Genomic DNA, 21,707 nt, shown 5'->3' with positions numbered 1-21,707 from the left:
ATTAAATATAGGTAGTAGTATCTTGAATAATTGTCGATGAACGTGATAAAATACTGTTGTCCATTCCATGAAGGCGTATGGAATGGTCCGCATATGTCAGTATGTATGAGTTCTAGGACTTCTTTAGCTCTTTCAGCACCTATATTCCTCTTGTTTGTTTCTTTTCCTTTGATACAATTAACACAAACCTGAAGATCTGTTAGGTCAAGTGAATCAAGAATTCCTTCATCCACGAGTCTCTTAATTCTAGTGTTAGAGATATGTCCTAATCGTTTGTGTCATAATGTACTAGAATTTTCATTTAATTTTCGTACCGCGTGATGAAACATGCAAGGTTTCATTATCAAAAGGAACATTATCAAGCATATATAAATTATCAATCAATGAACCAGTACCACTAATATTTGAATTATGAAAAAGACTTAGTTTGTTATTTCCAAATGAACAAGAATAACCAAATTTGTCCAATGAAGAAATATAAATTAAATTCCATTTAAATGACTGAACAACAAAAGTCTCAAACAAATCCAAATGAAAACCAGTTCCTAAAGATAATCTAAATGTTCCTATTGCTTCTACTTTTGCCCTATTGCCATCAACCACGTAGATGAAAGCCCCAGCATCACTTGGCGATCGGCTCCAAATGCAACCCTGCATAGATACACTTATGTGAGCAGTAGCACCTAAATCTACCCACCACGTATGCATAGGTACAGAAGCTAGATTAATCTCAGAAAAAACAAGAGAGAGAAACATATCATTCTTCAATGCCATGCAGCATATTTGGCACATTGTTTTTTTATGTGCCCAGTCTTCTTATAGAAGAAACAAGTAGGTCCTGAATCTTGTTTCTTTTCCTTTTTTTGCTTAGAAGATTCCGCAGCATTATTCACTCTCTTTTTCTTTACACTCTTTGAGGTAGAAGCCATGTGAACACTTTCTGTCTTCTCTCGCTGCATCCTTTCTTCCTCTTGAACACAGTGAGAGATTAGCTCATTCAAGGACCATTTATCATTCTGAGTGTTTTAACTCACCGTGAAGTGGCTATACTCTGCTGGAAGAGAGTTCAAAACTAAATGCACTAAAAAGTTTTCATAAACTTCCAACTTCAGTGCCTTAAGTTTTGTTGCAACATTTGACATTTGCATTATGTATTCCCTTATGTTTCCTTTACCAACGTATCTTGAAGAGGTGACTTTTGTCATAAGGGTACTTGCCTCTGCCTTATCGTTTTTGGTAAAGTACTGCTCCATTTCCTTTAGAAAGCCTTTGGCATTCGTTCCCTCAACAATAGAGCCTCTAAATGTTTCTGGAATTGAGCGCTTCATGATCATTAGACACATGTGATTAGACCTATCCCACTTCTCAATTTCAACCTTATTAGGATTAAACTCAGTTGAAGTAGGATGGTCTACCCTTAATGCAAGGTCTAAATCCATACACTAAAATACTATCTGGATGTCTTCTTTCCAGTCCTTAAAATTAGCCCCATTCAGTCTAGGAATGTTGTTGACTTGAATGGACATATTATCAGAATTAACAACCTTAATTGTATAAAGAACATAAGCTCAATATAGTAAGTAATGTCACACAGATATATATAAATATTCATAACATTCTAAATAAAATTTATGAGGATAAGTGAGATACCTAATGCAACATTTACAATCAGTCTTTGGACAAAAAATGTTAATTTGGTAGTGATACTCTCAGTAAAATAATAAATCATTAATAACTCATTCTTATTAGATGATAGCCTTCCTTTGGGCAGACATAACAACTTCAAGGACACAAACTTATGTTATCCATATTTATTATTGCATGTGTATTTGTTGTCTGCCCAAATTGCAACCTTCCTTTAGGCCGATCACAATCTACATAAGCAAGAAATACACTACATCTAAGAACTTTAAATGTTCCAATTTATAAAATAGAGACTACTTTGGTAGCATATTTCACGCATCAAAACATTTAAAGAAATTAGACAAATTGAGGTACCAATAAATTAAATATAAATTTATTCATCGTAATAGTCAACCTTTAATTAGCACAATAAAAAAAATAGTAATAAAAAACTATCCTCCATACTTTTATGCCAAAAAATTTATTACAGATTATAAATATAAAGAATATTTATAAAAATAAATCAGGAAAAGGAAAAGGAAAAGGAGGAAAAAAAAAATCTAAATATCACTTCATGTGCTAGGGTGTAACAACAGCCTCATGCGGCACTCCAGGAGTGCTGCCGCATTCCTTTTTTTTTTCTTTCTCCCTTTCTAATCGAATCAACCTAGTTGCTCATTCTAAAAAAAAATTATTTCTTTATTAAATTGAATCTTCATGCCCATCTTTGATTTTTTTTTAAACAGTAACTGAATTGATTATAATACGATCGATTTAGAAAATATTTGGAAAATTTGGGGAGAACGTATATATCAAACTTCATCAAATCAATAAATTCAGACGACTTTCAAATTAAATTATTCAAAATTGTCCAATAACTAATCAATCCAAATAGTTCAAATAATTCATGCTGTTTAATAATAAATTTGACTATAGGGAAAACCAACAAATTTATTCATAAACAACAATCAAATATTTAGCAAACAATCATGCAAATCAAGCTCTGATACCACTTGTTATAAAACAAAAACTTTATATAAGATCTATGCGTGGGAGTAGGCTAAAGAACTATAAGTTATTTCGAATTACCTGAATCCATGAGTAGAGATTCAAATTTCCTGTAGCAATATCTGCATGCTTTGGGTCTTCCTCAACTATGCAGCCTTAGACCAAAGATGGCAATACTCTCTATTGGATGGGGAATAGGAGACTAAATGATCATAGTATATTGGGGACCATAACCCTGTATTTATAAGTTGATTCTAGGGTTTTCCATAATCCCCCAGGATCAACGGGCTGGTATTTGCCCAACGGCCCACACCACATATAGGAAGTTTATGGGCTCTAATTAGACCACTTATTTTTCCCATGAATAGTAGTACATTTAATTTATCATAAGTTGTTACCCATTTAATGGAATCAATTAAATTAATTCCAACAAGAAATGTCTTACGATTTTAGAGGAATGTTTGAAATGTTATTTAGAAAGAGATTTCATAAAATGATATTAGAATTTCATGAAATGTTCTTATAAAGAAAGATTTTAGAAATGATTTGAGAAAGTTAGAAAAGTTCTGAGAAAGAAGAAGAAAATAATTTTAGAACAGTTTATGAGAATAGTTTTCAAACCATACTATGTTATTGTATCTAGGTGATTACCCGTATGCTATGTGAATGTGTTTCTATAGTATACTCAGAAATAGGAGGTCTTTGGGACCATTTGATTCTGTGCGTTGAGAGAATTATTCTGCTGTGTATATTGAGATTACTCTATGCCAGTAGACCAGAATAGAATATGGGTACATGTGTGGTGTTCAGTTTTATCTATCTGTTTTATGTTTGAAAGAATAATATTTTATATGTTTTTGAATGTGTTTCAGAACCGATTGAGAAGTTGGTGTAACTAGGTCGTAGAGGACGTAGGGGAATGCCGGGGCGATTAGGGCTAAATCCAGATTCAGAATCCTTGTCCAAATCCTGGACTTGGGAGCATTGCTTTTTCAGTTTGCCTAGAAAGAAAATCCTTGTTATAAGTTCATTTATGAAAAAGTTTACTAAGTTTTTAGTTGCTCAAGTTTTATGAGATTTAAACGAGAATGTTTGTTAGAACAGTTTTATGAAGTTTGTTTTAAGAGCTGAAATTTCAATTGTTTAAGAAATTTTACAAGATTAATTTCTTATCAACTTGCCACTCACTGAGCTTTTTAGCTCACTCTTTATCATTTGTTTTTCCCCGGGCTATACTTGAGCTTCTGAGTTTTAAGGAGAAAGTAGATTAGCTTCGGCCACCTAAAGTAAATCAAGAGTTGCATGACATTCTCTATGTAGCTGGTTGTTTGTACGAAGTATTTATTTGCACCCTTTGATAGAAAAGAATATTTAGAATGGATGTAAGAATAATTTTTCTGTAAAAAATATTATTTTAGTATGGTTCCATCCAGAATTTGTTAGTCAAAGTTTTAGGTCAAAGAAAGGAGAAGTTGACCATGGTCTCCATTGTCAGTCGGGATATGTGGTCGGCACGACTCTTTCTAGAACTAGTGAGTGTTTTGGAATAGGCCGTGTCACTTTATTTGAGGATGGGGATATTCGCGGGAAGGAATAATTGCCAGTTTTTTAATTAATTTAATTATTTTTAGAATTTAAAAAATAGAAAGCGTAGTAAATATATATTAATCATTTTTAGAATTATTATTTACTTGAATAAATAATTAGTTTTAAAAAATATTTAATATTTTATTCACAATTTAGTAAATATATTAATAAAATATATATTAATTATTTAAAAAATCGAATCGGGTAGGGGTTGGGACATGCATTTACTATTCTTGGAGTGCGGACTCAACCCTGTGAGAATTTTTGTCATCTCTAATATAGAGACATGAAAATAAAAGTTTAGAAAGATGGAAACAAACTTTTTAAAGATAAATTTTAGAGAGATAGAGAAAAAAATTTAGAAAAAAATTAATGAAAGAAAAGTTAAAGACCAAACGAGAAAAATTTTAGGAAAAAAAAAACAGTAAAGTTGAGAGGAAAACTTATGTCAAACAAAAAGAAAAAGAAAAACTATAATAAAAAAAAGGTTACATATAAAACAAGATTAAGAGAAAATGAATAAATAAGGTCGTGTTTACGTAACGAGTCAGAATTTGCATGAATCGGAATGAGAATGTTATTCTTTTGATGCTGTTTTAGCAGAAATTTTCTGAAATTGGAATCAATATTTGTTTACTTAAACTGTCTAGAATCGGAATAGAAATCAGATATATAACAATTACTAGTATACCCCTTTATTTTTTCTAGGTAATTAAAAATACATTGTGGTGCTAATCTTTTTTTAATTACAATAATAATACATTTTATAACTATATTATTCATAGTAAATATTTTGTATTATAACAACTTATTTAATATTAATAAATAATGAATAATTAAAATAAAATTACATCAACGAAAATAACATTTTGTTAGAATCCATCATCATTCAATATAAAATATTTTTATTAATAGTGAACTCTATTTTTAAAAATCTATTGATATATTAATAATAACGAAGTAAAATTCAAAAATTCAAAAATTAAATATTTTATAATAAAATTATATCAACTAATAAAAGTGGTATAAATTATTAGAATAAAAATGATAAGTAGTATAAAATAAAAATAAAAAAATAAAAGTATAAAACAATTACTTAAAATAGTTAGAGACCTAATTGCAATAAATGTATGGGACCCACGAAATAAGGAATGTGATTAATGAGGGTGTATGAGAGAAATGAGATTCTCCGTTTTTAGGTAATGAGAAAGAAAAAATTATTTTTCCCACAATTTGATTCTCATTCCTATAATTTGGTAAACACCGTCAAAGGTAATGACAAAATTGATTCTCATTCCTTGTTTCTCATTCTTGAAGTAAACATGACCTAAAAAGATATTAAAAGTTAGAATGAAAGAAAATTGAACGAGAAAAAAAAAATATAATTTTAGAGGAAAAATAGATTAGGAAGAGAAAGAAAAGTTATAAAAAGAAACGAAATTTTAGAGAGAAAAAAGTTCGAGAAAATGTCAAGGTTTTAGAGAGAGAAATGAGAGTGATCTATTAAAACAAAGAAAAAATAAAAATACATTAAGATGGAAATTTTAGAGAGAGAAATAAACCCTAATAAATATTCAAAATGTGAAAATTTTAGAGAGAGAAAAATAAATTTTTAAGAGAGAAATTTAGGAAGAAAAAAATTTTAGAGTGAAAAGATTGATTCTTTGTTTTTTTTTTTTTTTTAGAGATAAACGTGTCAAAGAACAAAAAAGTTGAGTATTACAAGAAAAAAAATGAGATTTTGAAAAACAGAAATCTATTTTTTTAAAACTATTTTTTTTAATTTACATTGATTTTCAAAATTGTTTATAAAAAGTAAAAAACATAAAATTAAATGGGTTATCAAACAACCATGTTTTTAAACAACTAAAAATCAAAAACCAAAACAGGAAACAAAATGGTTATCAAACGGGCCCTAAATTTTCAATGGTAAAAATAAAACTTTTAAACTTGAAAAAGTTAGATCTATTTTACTCTATTTCTCAACACATTTCTTCCTTTATCTACTACATTTTAGTAGAAAGCTAGACAAGCCATCTATGGAAAAATAAAGAAATGAAAGCTGAGGGGAGGCGATGTAAGTTCTATTAAACTTTGAAGAGTTTGAGAACATTTTAATCTTAGTGTTGATGTGTGGATTATGCTCTCCCGGTTCCTCCCGAGGGTCGCACCAAGCGTGATTATCAGGGACTCAAAGACCTGTAAAATCGAACAAGGCTAGACCGGTGTGACACTTGTCACACGGGCTCCAACCACATGTGCGGAAGTAAATCCATGTCGTGGAATTGGATGAATTTGTTGGTGGCAGTATCATATTTGGTGATGTTACAAAATTTCCTGTAAAGGGAAAAGGTAAGATTTTGATTAATTTGAAGAATGATAAACATGAATTTATCTCTAATGTCTATTATGTGCCAAATATGAAGAACACTGTTTTGAGTTTGGGACAACTCTTGGAGAAAGGCTACAATATTTTGATGAGAGATTATAGTCTTTCAATATGGGATCATCATGACACTATGATTACTAAAGCCCAAAGAATGAATAGAATGTTTCCATTAAACATTCAAACTGATGTTGCAAAATGTTTGAAGTCATGTTTGAAAGATTCATCCTGGATTTGGCACTTAAGACTTGGACATTTGAACTTTGATGGCTTGAGATTATTTGCTAGGAAGGACATGGTGAAACGATTGCCATATGTCAAGCATCCAGATCATCTATGTGAAGGATGTCTGCTTGGCAAGCAATCAAGAAAGAGTTTTCCATAAGAATCTTCTTCGTGAGCAAAGAGACCGCTAGAGCTTGTTCACACTAATCTTTGTGGACCTATCAAGCCAAGTTCTTTCGGTAAGAATAATTACTTCTTATTATTCATTGATGATTTCAGCTGAAAAACTTGGGTTTATTTTGTCAAGGAGAAATCAGAAGTATTTGGCATGTTCAGGAGATTCAAAGCTCTTGTTGAAAAAGAAAGTGATCTTTATATAAAAGCTTTGAGATCTGATAGGGGAGGAGAATTCACTTTGAATGAATTCAAAGATTTTTGTGCAGAAAATGGAATTCGTCGGTCTAGGACAGTTCCATGGACTCCACAACAAAATAGTGTTGTTGAGAGGAAGAATAGAACTATACTTAACATGGCTCGGAGCATGTTGAAGAGTAAGAAGATGCCAGAAGAGTTTTGTGCACAAGCTGTTGAATGTGCTGTTTATTTGTCCAATCGTTCTACTACTAGAAGTGTGTGGAATAAAACTCCGCAAGAAGCATGGACCGGAATAAAGCCATTTAATTTCTTATTTGAGAGTTTTTGGGAGTATTGCCTATGCCCATGTACTAGATCAGAAGCGCAGTAAGCTCGATGATAAAAGTGAGAAACATATTTTTGTTGGCTACGATTCAAACTCCAAAGGCTACAAGCTTTATAATCCTGCTACAGAGAAGATGGTGGTAAGCAGAGATGTCGTGTTTGATGAAGAAGCTGCATGGAATTGGAGTGATAAACCAAAAGACTACAAGTATCTTTTTTTTCCAGAAGATAGTGATGAAAGTGATGATATTGCTTCTCCATCAACACCACCTCCATCACCAGTCACGCTAGTTCAAACCACGCCTTGATCATCTACATCAAGTTCAAGTGAAAGAACTCATCGCATGAGAATTTTGCAGGACATATATGATGAAACTGAAGAGTTAAATGAAGGTTTTAATGATCTAACTCTCTTTTGTCTATTTGGTGACAATGAACCTTTAAATTTTGAAGAAGCTGTACATGATGAAAAATGGAAGACCGTAATGGATGACGAGATAAAAGCTATAAAGAAGAACGACACATGGGAGCTTTCTACGGTTCCAAGTGGACAAAAAGTAGTAGGTATCAAATGGGTGTACATGACAAAGAGAAACGAAAGAGGAGAAGTGGAAAGACATAAAGCGAGATTAGTTGCAAAAGGCTACTCTAAGAGAAAAGGCGTTGATTACGATGAAGTATTTGCTCCTGTTGCTCGTTTGGAGACCATAAGATTGATGATTGCACTTGCGGCTCAAAATAGATGGAAGATTTTTCAAATGGATGTCAAATTGGCATTTCTGAATGGATATCTTGAAGAAGAAGTATATTTAGAGCAACCTCTTGGTTATGTGGTGAAAGGACAAGAGGATAGAGTTCTAAAGTTGAATAAGACACTGTATGGATTGAAACAGGCTCCAAGGATGTGAAATAGTAGAATTGACAAATATTTCCATGACAATGGGTATTTAAGATGCCCACATGAACATTCTCTTTCTACAAAGACTAACGATCATGGAGATATTTTGTTGGTTTGTCTATATGTTGATGACTTGATTTTTACAGGAAATTGTCCAAACATGTTTGACGAATTTAAGAAGGCAATGATCAAAAAATTTGAGATGACAGACATTGGTCTTATGTCATATTATCTTGGCATTGAGGTGAATCAATCGGTGGAAGAAATTTTTATCTCTCAAGAACGATACACTAGACAAATTCTTGAGAAAATCAAGATGTTCAATTCGAAACCAGTTGCTACTCCGATCAAAACTGGAATGAAATTGTCAAAATATGAAGATGGAGATATTGTTGATCCTTCATATTTTAAAAGCTTAATTGGGAGCTTGAGATATCTAACATGCACAAGGCCTGATATTATTTTCAGTGTTGGATTGGTGAGTCGGTTTATGGAATCTCCTACAACTACTCATTTGAAAGTAGCAAAGGGAATCCTTCGTTATCTAAAAGGTATGCTGGATTATGAATTTTTTTACTCTTCATATGGAGAATTCAAACTTGAAGGTTATTGCGATAGTGATTGGGCTGGAGATCTCAATGATCGAAAAAGCACAAGTGGATCTGTGTTCTTTATTGACAATACTACTTTTACATGGAGCTCTAAAAATCAGGCTATTGTGACACTATCTACTTGTGAGGCTGAATATGTTGCTGCATCATCATGTGTGTGTCATGCAGTTTGGTTGAGAAATTTTTTTAAGGCAATTGGAATTGTACAAGAAGATGAACTGTGGTTTATGTGGACAATAAGTCAGCAATTGCTCTAGCAAAGAATCCAGTGTCCCATGATCAAAGTAAACACATTGATACGAGATCATTTCAAGAAAGGATATTCAAATTGATTATGTGAAGCTGAAGATCAAATTGCGGATATCTTTACAAAGCCACTCAAAGTTGATGTCTTTAACAAGTTGAGGAATTTACTTGGAGTTATGAGGAAGACATGTTTAAGGGGATGTTGGAAATTAAACATGTATTATTCTAGATACATTATGCATATGCATTCCTAGGTACACGATACATGTACATGAATTAGTACATTCATGTATTTAGTTTTTTAAGATGAGTTAATTGTATTCATGTATGTATAGATTCATATGATCTTTATGGATCTAGATTCTTCCATGGAAGTCCGATAAATAGGATGGCCATTTGTTGTATTTGAAGCAAGTGTGTTCAGAAGAAAAAATAAGAGAGTTTGTGAACCAAGTGTGTAATTTGTGAGAAATTTTTCAATACAAGTGAAGTTGTTTATTCTTAAACGAGTCTTGTTGATTCTAAATTAGCAAGTATCCATCACACGCTTCTAACAAAGATATACTATTCCAAGCTATGCTTGTGTCAAAATAGTAAGGAAATATCAAGTTTAGAGCTCATAAAACCAATAGAAAATGGCAAAGAGGGAAGTCTTCCAAACCAAGTGCGCAGAGCCTAGTTAAAAAATTAAATTTTTTACATTATCATTTTGTCCATATGTAGACCCCTAACTTTATTTGGTATACTTTTCAATTTTTTTTCTTTTATTTGTAGTATTTTACTTCCTATAACTTTTGTTTATAGTTTTATGGCAAATGTTTTCTTTATCTCTTTTGTGTTTGCTAAAAAAAAAAATAGAAAGTATATTTTGATTAAATATGAATTTCATTGTTTACCCAAATAATATATTTTTAGTACGAAAATAAAATAAATTTTTTGTGTTTGGAAAAAATTTAACTTAGTTGAGCTAATTTGGTAGAAGAATCAATCCATATCTCTTATTTCTAATTCTTTTAATAAAAAAATATTTTTCTTTAATATTTTGTTTAATTATGTGATTTGTTTTCGTGAAGAGGTTTGAATCCCTATAAATAGGTAGGAGGAGAAGAAGAAAAAGGGAGACCTTTTTTAGGGGTGGACACAAAATTTTCTCTCTTGATATATATATTTTTGAATTGGACACTAGCCGATTTCCTAAAGAACCGCACAGATCTTTTTTAACTCTCCTAAAAATTTGCGGTGATAATAGAGGTCACTAGCCATCATATTTTTTATTTTTTACTTTATTTTATTTATTTATTTATTATTATTTTTCCACTCAGACAAATCCAAAAATGATTTTTTTTTTTGTTTTGTTTTACTTTTGTTGTTTTGTATCCAGAATGTTTTTTTTTTCAAATTTTTTTAATTTCAGAAGATTCACAGCTTTCAAAGCATATGGCTTATTGTCTTCTGAATATCGGCAATAAAAAAATATAAACTAAAATAGTTTGATTTATTATCTACCTTTTCAAGCCTTTGTTTTTGTTATAGCCTTTGTTTTGGCTTCTTACTAGTAATATAAAATTCTATTTGTTTTTTTTTCTAATTACGATGTCAAATATGTGCTTTTATATATATATTTATTTATTTATTGTATAGAGTCTAGTGATAATTATATAACCTTTTTATTTTATTTGTTTTACTAAATTTGTCTCTCATTATTTTTGTCTAGATTATTAGAGGTAAAAATTAAATTTAGTTGGAAGGGCGGTTTAAAAAAGGAAAGTAATATAGTTGGATTCTAAAGTTTTTTTTTTCTCCGACGATAGAATGTCGAAATATTGGAGAGGTCGATGTTTTTGGATTTTGAGTATAGAAAGCAATATCTCACATGAAGATTTGGTTTTTAAAATATTACCTTAAATAAATGATGTGTATTTATTAATGGTTATTATTATACATGTTCGTGCAAATACAACTTATAAATTATGTACTTTCTACTGTATATAATTTTTTTTGTTTTTTTTAATTAAAAATCTTTTTTAAGTAAATATTTTAAGTATAAAGATTAAAAATTGAATTATTAGGATACAATTTTTCAACCAATTTGGAAATTTAATAACATTTGTTTCCAAAAGTGATAAAAATAATATTTAACAAAAAAAATTCACTTGATTTTGGTTTTTTTTTCTTTTTTTGTATAAGGAAAGTTTTAATATCAAAGCAACAAAAAATGCTTATTCATAAAGGATATATTTAAAAGAAAATATTTTGTTTAAAAAACAATCACGATATTTGTAAAAGGTAACCAATCAAATATTTTTTTAAAACAATTCTTATGATAGAAATTGGGGATTCAAAAGGTTGAGTCCCTGGCATTGTTTAGACAATAAATTCATTTTGGGAGGTTAAATTAAATTAAAATAATTAAATTTTTAGCTTTAGTCACTCATAATTATTACTCATTATTTACTTATCAATAAAATACGAGACATTTAAAAATAAAAATAAAATTCTTTTTCTTTAAAGATTATTTTAAAAAATAATATGAGAACATAAATTATGTTTATTGAGGAGTGTTGTGGGGTGCTAATATCCTTCCTCGTACACAAAAGACCACCGGACCTAAATCTTTTTGTACAGATGAACTTATCCCTGGATTTGGACAACTAGTCACACCCTATAAATCAAGATTGTTGGCAACTTCATTATTCTCCAATAGAAAAGAAAGTCAACTGATTCACGTTGCAAAATGGCAGGGACACCCTAATTAGTGAAAACACATTTAAGTTAATCTCCTGAAAAGTTTTTGAAGTTTGCAATGGGTTTCTAATAACTTAAGTGGTAGATCGATTCAAATATAGGATCTTGAATTTTTTTTCTTTCCAAAACACATAATCTGGATGGAATATTACTACTAATTGTTAGATGAGAGATCTAAGAATATAATATTATTTGAGTAAGAAGTTGGGAGCCATTTATTCATAAACTATCGATTTATGTAAAGATTTTGTAACAATGGCTTTTGATCATATTCCACGGAGAATAATCAAATTGTTGATGTATTGGTAACATTTTCAACCGTATTTATTGTTGAGCTAAATGAAGAGTGAAGCCAATCAAGATGGAAAAGCGAGAAGTTTCAGCATACTGTTTCTATATTGAAGAAGAAATGGATGGAAAGCCATGGTATTTCGATATTAAGCGATACATACAAAATAGATAATATGCAGAGGGAATTTTAGTGAATGATAAGTAGTTTTTAAGGAGAATATTTAGCAACACGTGCGATGCACATGAAAATTCGTAGTTCTATTTTAAAGTATAAAATTAAAAAAATAAAATATAAGATCGTTACAAATTATAACGAAAACTTCATTTTATGTGAGCGACTGATTGGAATCACAACTTAGGTAAATTGTAGTAGTCTTTGATCATTGTGATGACAGTGAAGTCATTGTTGATAGCAACAGTTTGGTTGAAGGTGGAAATGTTGATAATGTCAAGAGAAATTGAATGAAAAAAAAAGAAGAGTTACAATAATTTCATAGGTGATTAGTAAAAATATTTTGAGAACGTAAAAGACAGATTTAGGACCAAAAAAATCTAGAGAGAAAGAAGAGTAAACGAAAATAAAAGATTTCACAAATCATTGTAAAAAAAGAACGAAAAAAAAGTCATTTTATAGTGGTGGCAAATGAAAGAGTTGCAAAACTCGTGAAATTCCAAAACTTTTGATATTCAAAAATTAAATATAATTAAAAGTTATAATTATTCAATTAATTTGAGTTCAAACAAAACTTTTCCTATTACATATTTTATGATATAAATGAAATTAATATAATCTAATAGTTATTGGTAATTAATTATGAGGGACATTTTTTTTAAATTTGAAATTGTCCAAAAATATTTTTCAAAAGATAGTAGGTGTTTTTAATCTATTTCGATAGTTATAAATTTATAATTATTTTTTTTAAAAATAAATTGACAAAATATTTTTATATTCAAACTTTCACATTTTTGTCCTTTAATTTTTTTCTATCAACTCATTTCAATTTATGAAGGTATCTAATTATTCATTTTAATATACTTTTATATTTTTATTAGTTTAAACATAATTATTTAACTTGTTAAAACAACTTTTGAAATTCTATTATTAACTATATAATTCAAGATAAAGTCATTAATTTTATAGTTCACTTTTAGGAATAAATTGACAACAATTTTATTCAAACTTTTCCATCATCGTCCTTAGTTTTTTGGTGGTTCATTTTAACTTAATATAAAGATATTAAAAAAGATAAGGGAAAAAAAAAGAGAAAAAGAAAAATTAGGAAGGTGGCATGAAGAAAGAGGGGAGAGAGAATGAGTGGAATTTGAGGAGATTTGGAGAGAGAGGAGTGAGTGGAATTTGAGACGGGTGAAATGACAAAATTTCCATTAAAATAGTAAAGAAAAGATTAAAATTAAAGGGCAAAATAGGGAGATAAAGTTTGTCCCTATAGCCTCTTTTATATATAGTATAGATTAGTTATGAAATTCTTTCTAAACGGAGAAGTGTTGTACAAAAGAAATCATAATATGGTTCTCCTTTGATGCATTGATACAAGGGAAGCAAACACTATTATGAAAGAAGTCCATGATGGTATCATCCTACTCGTATTAATGGCCACATGATGTCTAGACAGATCCTCCGTACTCAATATTATTGGCTAACGATGGAGTTAGATTGCATTATATATACTAGAGAATATCATAAGTGTTATAGATATATGCAAACAAGGTTCATGCTCCAACCTCCATTAATCTAATCTTTAAGTTCACGTAGAAGGAATTGATTTGTTGTTCTGGTCTTCTAGAGAGGATAATCACATATAATGTAAGAAATTTGAACAAAATGATGGACGAGATGTTCAAGCAATTTCATATCAAATATTTAAACTTGATAGCTTATCTTCCGAAGATGTAAGGTGCACTAGAAGAACTTAATAAGAACATCAAGAAAAGTATAGAGAAGATAACCATCACATACAAAGATTCGCATGAAATGCTCCCTTCTGCACTACATGAATATCAACTGGGGGCAACCCCAATCTCTTTAGTGTGCAGTATGGAAGCTGTTCTCCCATTATAGGTAGAAATACCATCTCTTGGAGTTCTAATGGAAACGAAGCGAGATGAAGCTTAATGACTTCAAATAAGATATGAGCAACAAGAATTCATCGAGGAAAAGAGGTTAGCATCTTTATGCAGAGGACAACTTGTTCAAATTAAAATAATGCAAGCTCATCAAAAGGAAGTACGTCATTCTCATTTCAAGAATGAGATTTAGTACTAAAAGAATACTCCCTTTTCAAAAAGATCATCCCAGAAAATGAACTTTTAGATATGAAGGTCCTTTTATGGTAAAGAAAGCCTTTTCAGGAGGAGCATTATGTTGACAACTGTGGATGAAGATGATTTGACAGAACCAATCAACTCGGATTATGTTAAAAGATACTTTTCAACCATATTTTGTTGATGCATGGATTTTGGTCCTCCGGTTCTCCTCTTCGCACCCACCAAACTTGTTGATTCGGGACTCGTACCTGCAAAACCAAACTGAGCATAACCGGTGTGACTCTAGTCACACGGGCTCTGATGCTTAAAGTTAGCAAGTGAATAACGTAAATGTAGTCGACCTTTTTTCGTTTTACCTCTAAGGCTGGATCGCTACTTATAGCGTGAAGTTGTTCCAGAACTTTCCGTAGCTAACCCTAATTCACCGTTGCAGGGCCTGGGCGAAAGCGTAGATCGAAGATGGGGGATTGTTGGCTGGGCCATGGGCCGAGCCCCGGGTCGAGACCGAGCCCCTCGTGGTCCAGTGGGCTTTCCTCCAGTCGTAACCTGTAGCTTGACTATCGATTCCCGTTTCGGGTCGTTTTTGTTCTCCATAACAATGACCCTCACTCTCAAAATAGAAGACGAATAATTGTGTAAAGATCTTTGTTTTGAGAGTACTTGTCGCTTGTTGTTACCACGAGATCATTGTATATCAGTGGCTAAAAATGAGAAGGTTGCTAACGCACATGGCTTCTACCAAAAGCTTTTGATCCAATTTTGGATTTTAGTGCTTGGTTCCTGCCACTGGTTTTGTGCCTTGAACTTGTCGATACTATTCATGAATTAGAAGTTTGTTCCAATTTTCGTTGACCATAATAAAGTCTCCTGAGCCTGGTTTTATTCTCATCTGAGTCTAAGCCATTTACTTTTGGCCTTGGGATTTAACTTTAACAGAACTAATGTCGATACCTTTGGGTTTCAAACCTATTTGGCTTTTGCCCATGTTTTATACCTCAGGGTTTACTCTCGGGTTTCTAACCCACTTGGCTTTTGCCAATGACCTTTATACCCTTAGTTTAGTCGGTACCCTTAGGTTTCTAACATATTTGGCTTCTGCCGGTTTCTTACCCCAAGTTAAATCAACACCCTCGGGTTTTTAACCTATTTTGGCTTTTGCCATATGATTTTCTACCGGCGGGTTTCGTTGATCGGTTAGGCTTGCCTGTTTTCTGTTTTAACCTTGCTGGGCCTGTACGCATGCCTTTCTCAGCACCTTGGGATTCTTTTCCCTGGTTTCACTGATTGGCTTTTAGCTTATCGGCCTACTTCTAGGTCCGTCCCAATTTTGAGTTTCTTGATTGGTCGTAGATATGTAGATATTCAGGTCGTAGATATGTAGATATTCATATGATGATATGATGCCCCCTGCTTGAGAAATTTATTTCAGAATGAACATAAGAACTCAAGTATCTCGTCGAATGTCGAATACTTTATTAGTAGAAAAATCGTCCTGTCGAAGATTTGGTTACAATAAGCTTAGTTGGTCCAAATAATGGAGAAACATAAAAATATCCAGAAATATGTCGAACTAGTGGTAGTATCTTTTGAGGTGTTGGGCGTGCCACGGGTGTAGTAAGGCCTTCCCCCGTTGGTCTTCTAAAGCATAAGTGCCTATTCGCACCACTTTAGTGACTTTGTATGGGCCCTCCCATGTTGGCCTGAGCGCACCGCTAGTTGAATCTTTTGTATTGGGCATAATCTTTCTTAGCACCAGATCACCTTCTTTAAAGTCACGTTGCTTGACCTTCGAGTTGTAGTATCGAGCTATTCGATTTTTGTATTCAGCCGTTCGTAGCCGTGCTGTTTCTCGATGTTCTTCTAATAGGTCGAGGTTGAGATTTACGGATTCGTCGTTGTCAAGTAGAGTGAACTGCTCTACCCTTGGGGAGGGGAGTCCAATTTCGACTGGCACTACCGCTTCAGAGCCAAATGATAATGAGAATGGCGTTTCTCCTGTCGAAGTACAAAGTGTCGTTCTGTATGCCCATAATGCGTTGGGAAGTTCCTCTGCCCATAACCCTTTGAGCTTTTATAATCTGGTCTTCAAAGTTCTTTTGATGATTTTGTTGACTGCTTCAACCTGCCCATTAGCCTGCGGATGTGTTGGTGAGGAACAGATGTGCTTAATGCCCAACTCTCTGCAAAATTCTCGAAAGGCAGCATTGTTGAACTGCTTCCCATTATCACTGATAATGGTGTAGGTATTCCGAAGCGGCAAATTATGTTCTTCCAGATGAAGTCGGTGACCTTTTTCTCAGTAATTGTCGCTAAGGCTTTGGCTTCGGCTCATTTAGTAAAATAGTCGACTGCCACTACTGCAAATTTGGTCTGGCCCTTTCCTAGTGGGAGAGGCCCTATAAGGTCTATTCCCCACTGAGCAAAGGCCCAAGGACTCATTATGCTTGTTAGAGGCTCTGGCGGTTGTCTAGGTACGGTTGCAAACCGTTGGCATTTGTCGCATTTTTTGGTGAATTGCTTCGTGTCATTCAGCATGGTCAGTCAGTAGTACCCTTGTCGAACTATTTTGTGACTTAGGGATCGTGCTCCAGGATGGCTCCCATAAACACCTTAATGTATCTCTCTTATGACGTAGTCGGCTTCATCGGGCGTTAGACATTTTAAAAGCGGCAGCGAGTAGCCTCTTTTGTACAGATTGTCGTCTTTAAGCACATATATGGTCGCTCGTCGTTGTAGCTGCTGGGCCTCTATCTTTTCAGTAGGCAGGATCCCGTCTTTCAGCTCTTCCAGTTTTCTTCTGGTTGCCCTTGATTGTCGATATCCATGGCTTCTTGAGCTTCTATGCTTGGCCCAGGTAGAATCTCGACCAGTACAGTTCTGCCTAAGTCGGTTTCATAAGCTGCAGCTAGTCGAGCTAACGCATCGGCGTTGACGTTTTGAGCATGTGGAATTTGTCAAACCTCATATTTTGAGAACTGGTCGAGCTGGTTTCTTACCTGTGAAAGGTATTTCGCCATTTGCGATTCTCTAGCCTGGAACTCTTCTTTCACCTGACCTACAATCAGCTGTGAATCACTAAGTATCAGTATGTTCCTGACCCCTACGTACCTGGCCACTTTTAGTCCTGTTAGTAGAGCTTCATACTCGGCTTCGTTGTTGGATGCATGAAAGTTGAATCGCAGCGCATATTCGAATCTTTCCTTATCTGGGGAGATTAATAGGAGTTCTGCCCCGCATCCCCGAAAATTTGAGGACCCATCTACGTAGAGTGTCCAGAGTTGCTCTTCCTCAACCACTTGTGGGTCGATACTATATACTTGAGGTTCTGTTGGTGTTAATTTCGCTATGAAGTCTGCCACAGCCTGCCATTTCATGGCAGTTCTTGGCTTATAGTGAATGTCGTATTCGCTGAGCTCTACAGCCCACTTTACCAGTCGTCCAGAAGTGTCTGGCTTTTGCAAGATCTGTCGTAAGGGAAAGTTGGTGAGGACAATTATTTTGTGAGCTTGGAAATACGGGCGTAATCTCCGAGCTGAAGTGACCAGTGCTAATGCCAGCTTTTCCATTTGTGAGTATCTAAGTTCTGCATCTACTATTGCTTTGCTTGTGTAGTAGATTGGAGATCGTCGTCCATCTTCTTCCTTTATTAACGCGGAACTCACTGCAGTGTTGGATACGGCTAAGTATAAGTAGAGTTCATCACCCACGATCGGCTTTGCGAGGAGTGGAGCTGCCCCCAGGTACTGTTTCAGCTCCTTGAAGGCAGCCTCACACTCTTCCGTCCATTCAAATTGTCCTTTCTTCCTTAAGATTTTGAAGAATGGTAGGCACTTGTTAGTTGAACGGCTAATGAATCTGTTGAGTGCTGCTATCCTTCCATTGAGTCCCTACAGCTGCTTTAGAGTTTTGGGTGGATCCATCTCCCGAACAGCTTTGATCTTATCTGGATTGGCTTTGATTCCCCTTTGGTGCACTAAAAATCCTACGAACTTGTCTGAGGTCACTCCAAACATGCATTTGGTGGGATTCAACTTCATCTTGTACTTTTGCAAAATGTCGAATGCTTCTGCAAAATCCTCCTCGTGCCGCTCGTTCTTTCGACTCTTTACCAGCATGTCGTCTACGTAGACTTTCATATTTTTGCCGACCTGTTCAGCTACAATCTCGTTCCTTTCCTGGTTGAACCTTTGAAATTTCATGTAACGCCCCAGGCCCAGGATTCGGAATCCGGTTTCGGCACCTCTCTGCCCCGGCATTCCCTTGCGACCTGGCTGCGCCACCGTCTAAGCCACCGAAAAGGAAGGTGCACCTTGTTGGTATAGGTAGTAACTATCAATTTTTTTAAGCCTTTCTTGACCATTCTTCAATAATCTCAGGATCCCTCTCATTCGAATGTGGTATCGGTTCATCATGTACCCCTCCTCTCGGGCGTCACACATGCCCACCAGCTTCCGCCTTGGTTCGTCCCCCTCTGTAACGCCCCGCGTTCTTTGACTCGTTTAATTTATGATTTAAAATTTTGCCTTTAGATTTCTTCTTTTTTTTCGTGAAGTGAAATTATTGGAACTTCTTATTTTGGAGTTTTAATTTTTGATAATTTCGAATCAAGTTTATTTTTGTTTGATTTAGATAATTAAGTTCTAAAATTTTGAAAAGAGATTTTTATTAAAACTTAATTAAACTTTTGGAAATTTATTTTTTCCTCTTGGATTTCATTTTGGGTTGTTGTGAGTTTATTTTAATTACTGGAGTGTTTTCTTTAGGATTTTCGCTTCGGGCATTAGATTTATTTGTTTTACTTTTGTTTTAGTTGAAGATCGTTGAGTTTATATTGTTTGAAAGTAGAATTTTAGTTTCTTCAAACCCATGGGCCTTCTATTAATTTGGGAATTGGGCTTTTAGTTAAAAACAAAGGAAATCAAAAGGAAAACAAGTCAAACCCTAGCCATCTCTTTCTTTCCTTTTTCCCTTTCTTGTTGCAGCCGCCAGCCCCCCCACCCTCGAACTTTCTTCTCCGACGAAGCAGCACCGGCACGACTCCCTCCGGCGACCCAGCCCTCGGACGGCAACGATCTCCGTAAAGCAGCGGCGGTTGTGTTCTCCCACAAGTTTCGACGGCGTTGCCTCCCTGCAATGACGTCCTCCGACGTCGGTTTGAAGCAGTCCACGACGGCGCGACAGCTCCAACCTCGGACAAAGCAACGACAACGTTCCGGAGTCGATTTTTGACAGCAGTGGCGGCGATTGGCGTGCGGTAGGAGTGGTGATTCGTAGTGGGATTTCGGTGGTCTTGTGATGTCTTTAGCACTCCACGAACCTACTACCACCTTGTTAGCTGGCGACCGGTGTTATAACGATAGTGGTGACGCGCAGCAACCCCGGCGGTGAGATGTTTTCCGGCGAGTCCTACAACAATCGCGACCAGCACTCTTTGGCTCAGATCCGACGACCCGCTACGCCCAGATCTGTAACGCCCAGCCCTCCCCGACGCTAAAGGTAGCGATCCACACCTAAACGAAGTCGGCTTCGAGTCACCCATCCCTATTCGGACTCAAATCGGCGTTACTCATCACTTTTTCGCATCGGATCAGCAAGCTTAAGGCCATTCGAATTCGGATTTAGGAGCTCGAACCTCCTCGGCGTCGACCAAATCCTTACCCAAGAGGTTTTATGGTGAGATAATAGGTAACAGATCATCTAAACTTACTTTTGATGCAAACTAAGTGTTTCTAACGTGAACTCTAATCAAGTTTGGTTGGCTTTTGGATATCAGAACCCTTCGACGGGCTTATTAGTGCTTTGGGATTTTGTTGTAAGTAGTTTCTTACTGGAGGGATTGGTTGTTGTGTACTGATATGATATGGTTGTTTGCTCGTGTGCCCATGTGTGATACTTGCATGTTGCTTGTCGTTGTTATCATTTAGTAAACGTCATTTTTGATAAAACTGTTGATATATCTTGGGAAAATTATGTGGTTTTGTGAATCAACTGTAGCCAGGTAATCTTGGATGACTATGATTGAATTGTTGTTATGTTCTAATTGGTTTTCATGATGAAATTTGTATACCGGTACTATAATCTGTTGTTTCGAAAGCATATTGAATATTTATGAGAAATCGGTTGTGTTTGATGTATGCTGGGTACTTATCAATTATATTTTGGTTAAGTCGTTGGTTGTGCCTTTCTGTGAACGATGCCTGTTGAAGCTGTTGGATCATGCTGGACTAATTTAAATTGATTGGTTTTACATATGATCATTTTGGTGTATCGCGTATTGGACTGTTATGAGATTATTGATGCATGAGGCATGACGTAGTAGCAAGTAGGACTCTTGTGAGAGTTTTGTGACATAACAAAGTACGTAGACAAGGGGCGTGTGCGTGCGTTAATGTATGCTAAATGGTCTCTAACGTGCTGATGTTGTGGCGTTTAATGCTAATTTTGTTACGTCGTTGTGCTAAATAATTCTCGTTGTGTTAGTCGATATACTTGGAGTAGTGTTGGATATTTGTCGATGAAAATGGTGAGTTTTCTGCTTTGCTAAACTGTTGAGTATTGCTGTGGAAATGTTTGTTGCCTGGGTATGCATGAATTGTTCGGCGTGTTTTGTGAGCTATTATCCTTAGTAATGCTTGTTAAATAATGATGTTGGATATTGAGCATGATTGGGTTATTATCTCAGTATTAGAAAGTTGTCTATGTTGTGGAAGCAAGCTGAATTGTATTTGTGAGTTGGAAGATGCAGGGGTAGTGGCTTAAGAAAGTATATAGTAAGACTCTGGTGAGAGTTGGATTCTTGGAGAAAGTGAATGGGTGATTGTCAGGTCCTCGGGTATAAATGGTCGGGGGCTGATATGTCACTAATTGGGTATCGAGGCCTCGGGTAAAAACGGTTGAGGGTCGATACACCAATATTGGATAAGGATGAGTGTCGAGGCCTCGGGTATAAATGGTCGAGGGTCGATGCGAGGAGTCTTTTGAAAGGAACACTATTGGGGCCTTGTGTATAAATGGTCAAGGGCCAATAGATGGTGAAGTCATCGGGGCCTCGGGTATAAATGGTCGAGGGCCGATGCAGCAGTGTCGGGGCTCTGGGTATAAA

General features: G+C 34.6%; 1 pseudogene; it reads right to left on the bottom strand.

The window, feature by feature from the left end:
* Positions 1–764: 764 nt before the first annotated feature.
* Positions 765–1,535, bottom strand: LOC148212224 (uncharacterized; annotated as a pseudogene).
* Positions 1,536–21,707: the final 20,172 nt, after the last annotated feature.

Source organism: Momordica charantia (genome assembly GCF_013281855.1).
Source record: "Momordica charantia cultivar OHB3-1 chromosome 3 unlocalized genomic scaffold, Mcharantia_2.0 BLBB01000003.1, whole genome shotgun sequence".
In the NCBI taxonomy this organism is placed as follows: Eukaryota; Viridiplantae; Streptophyta; class Magnoliopsida; order Cucurbitales; family Cucurbitaceae; genus Momordica; species Momordica charantia.
This window is presented reverse-complemented; position numbering and strand designations above follow the sequence as displayed.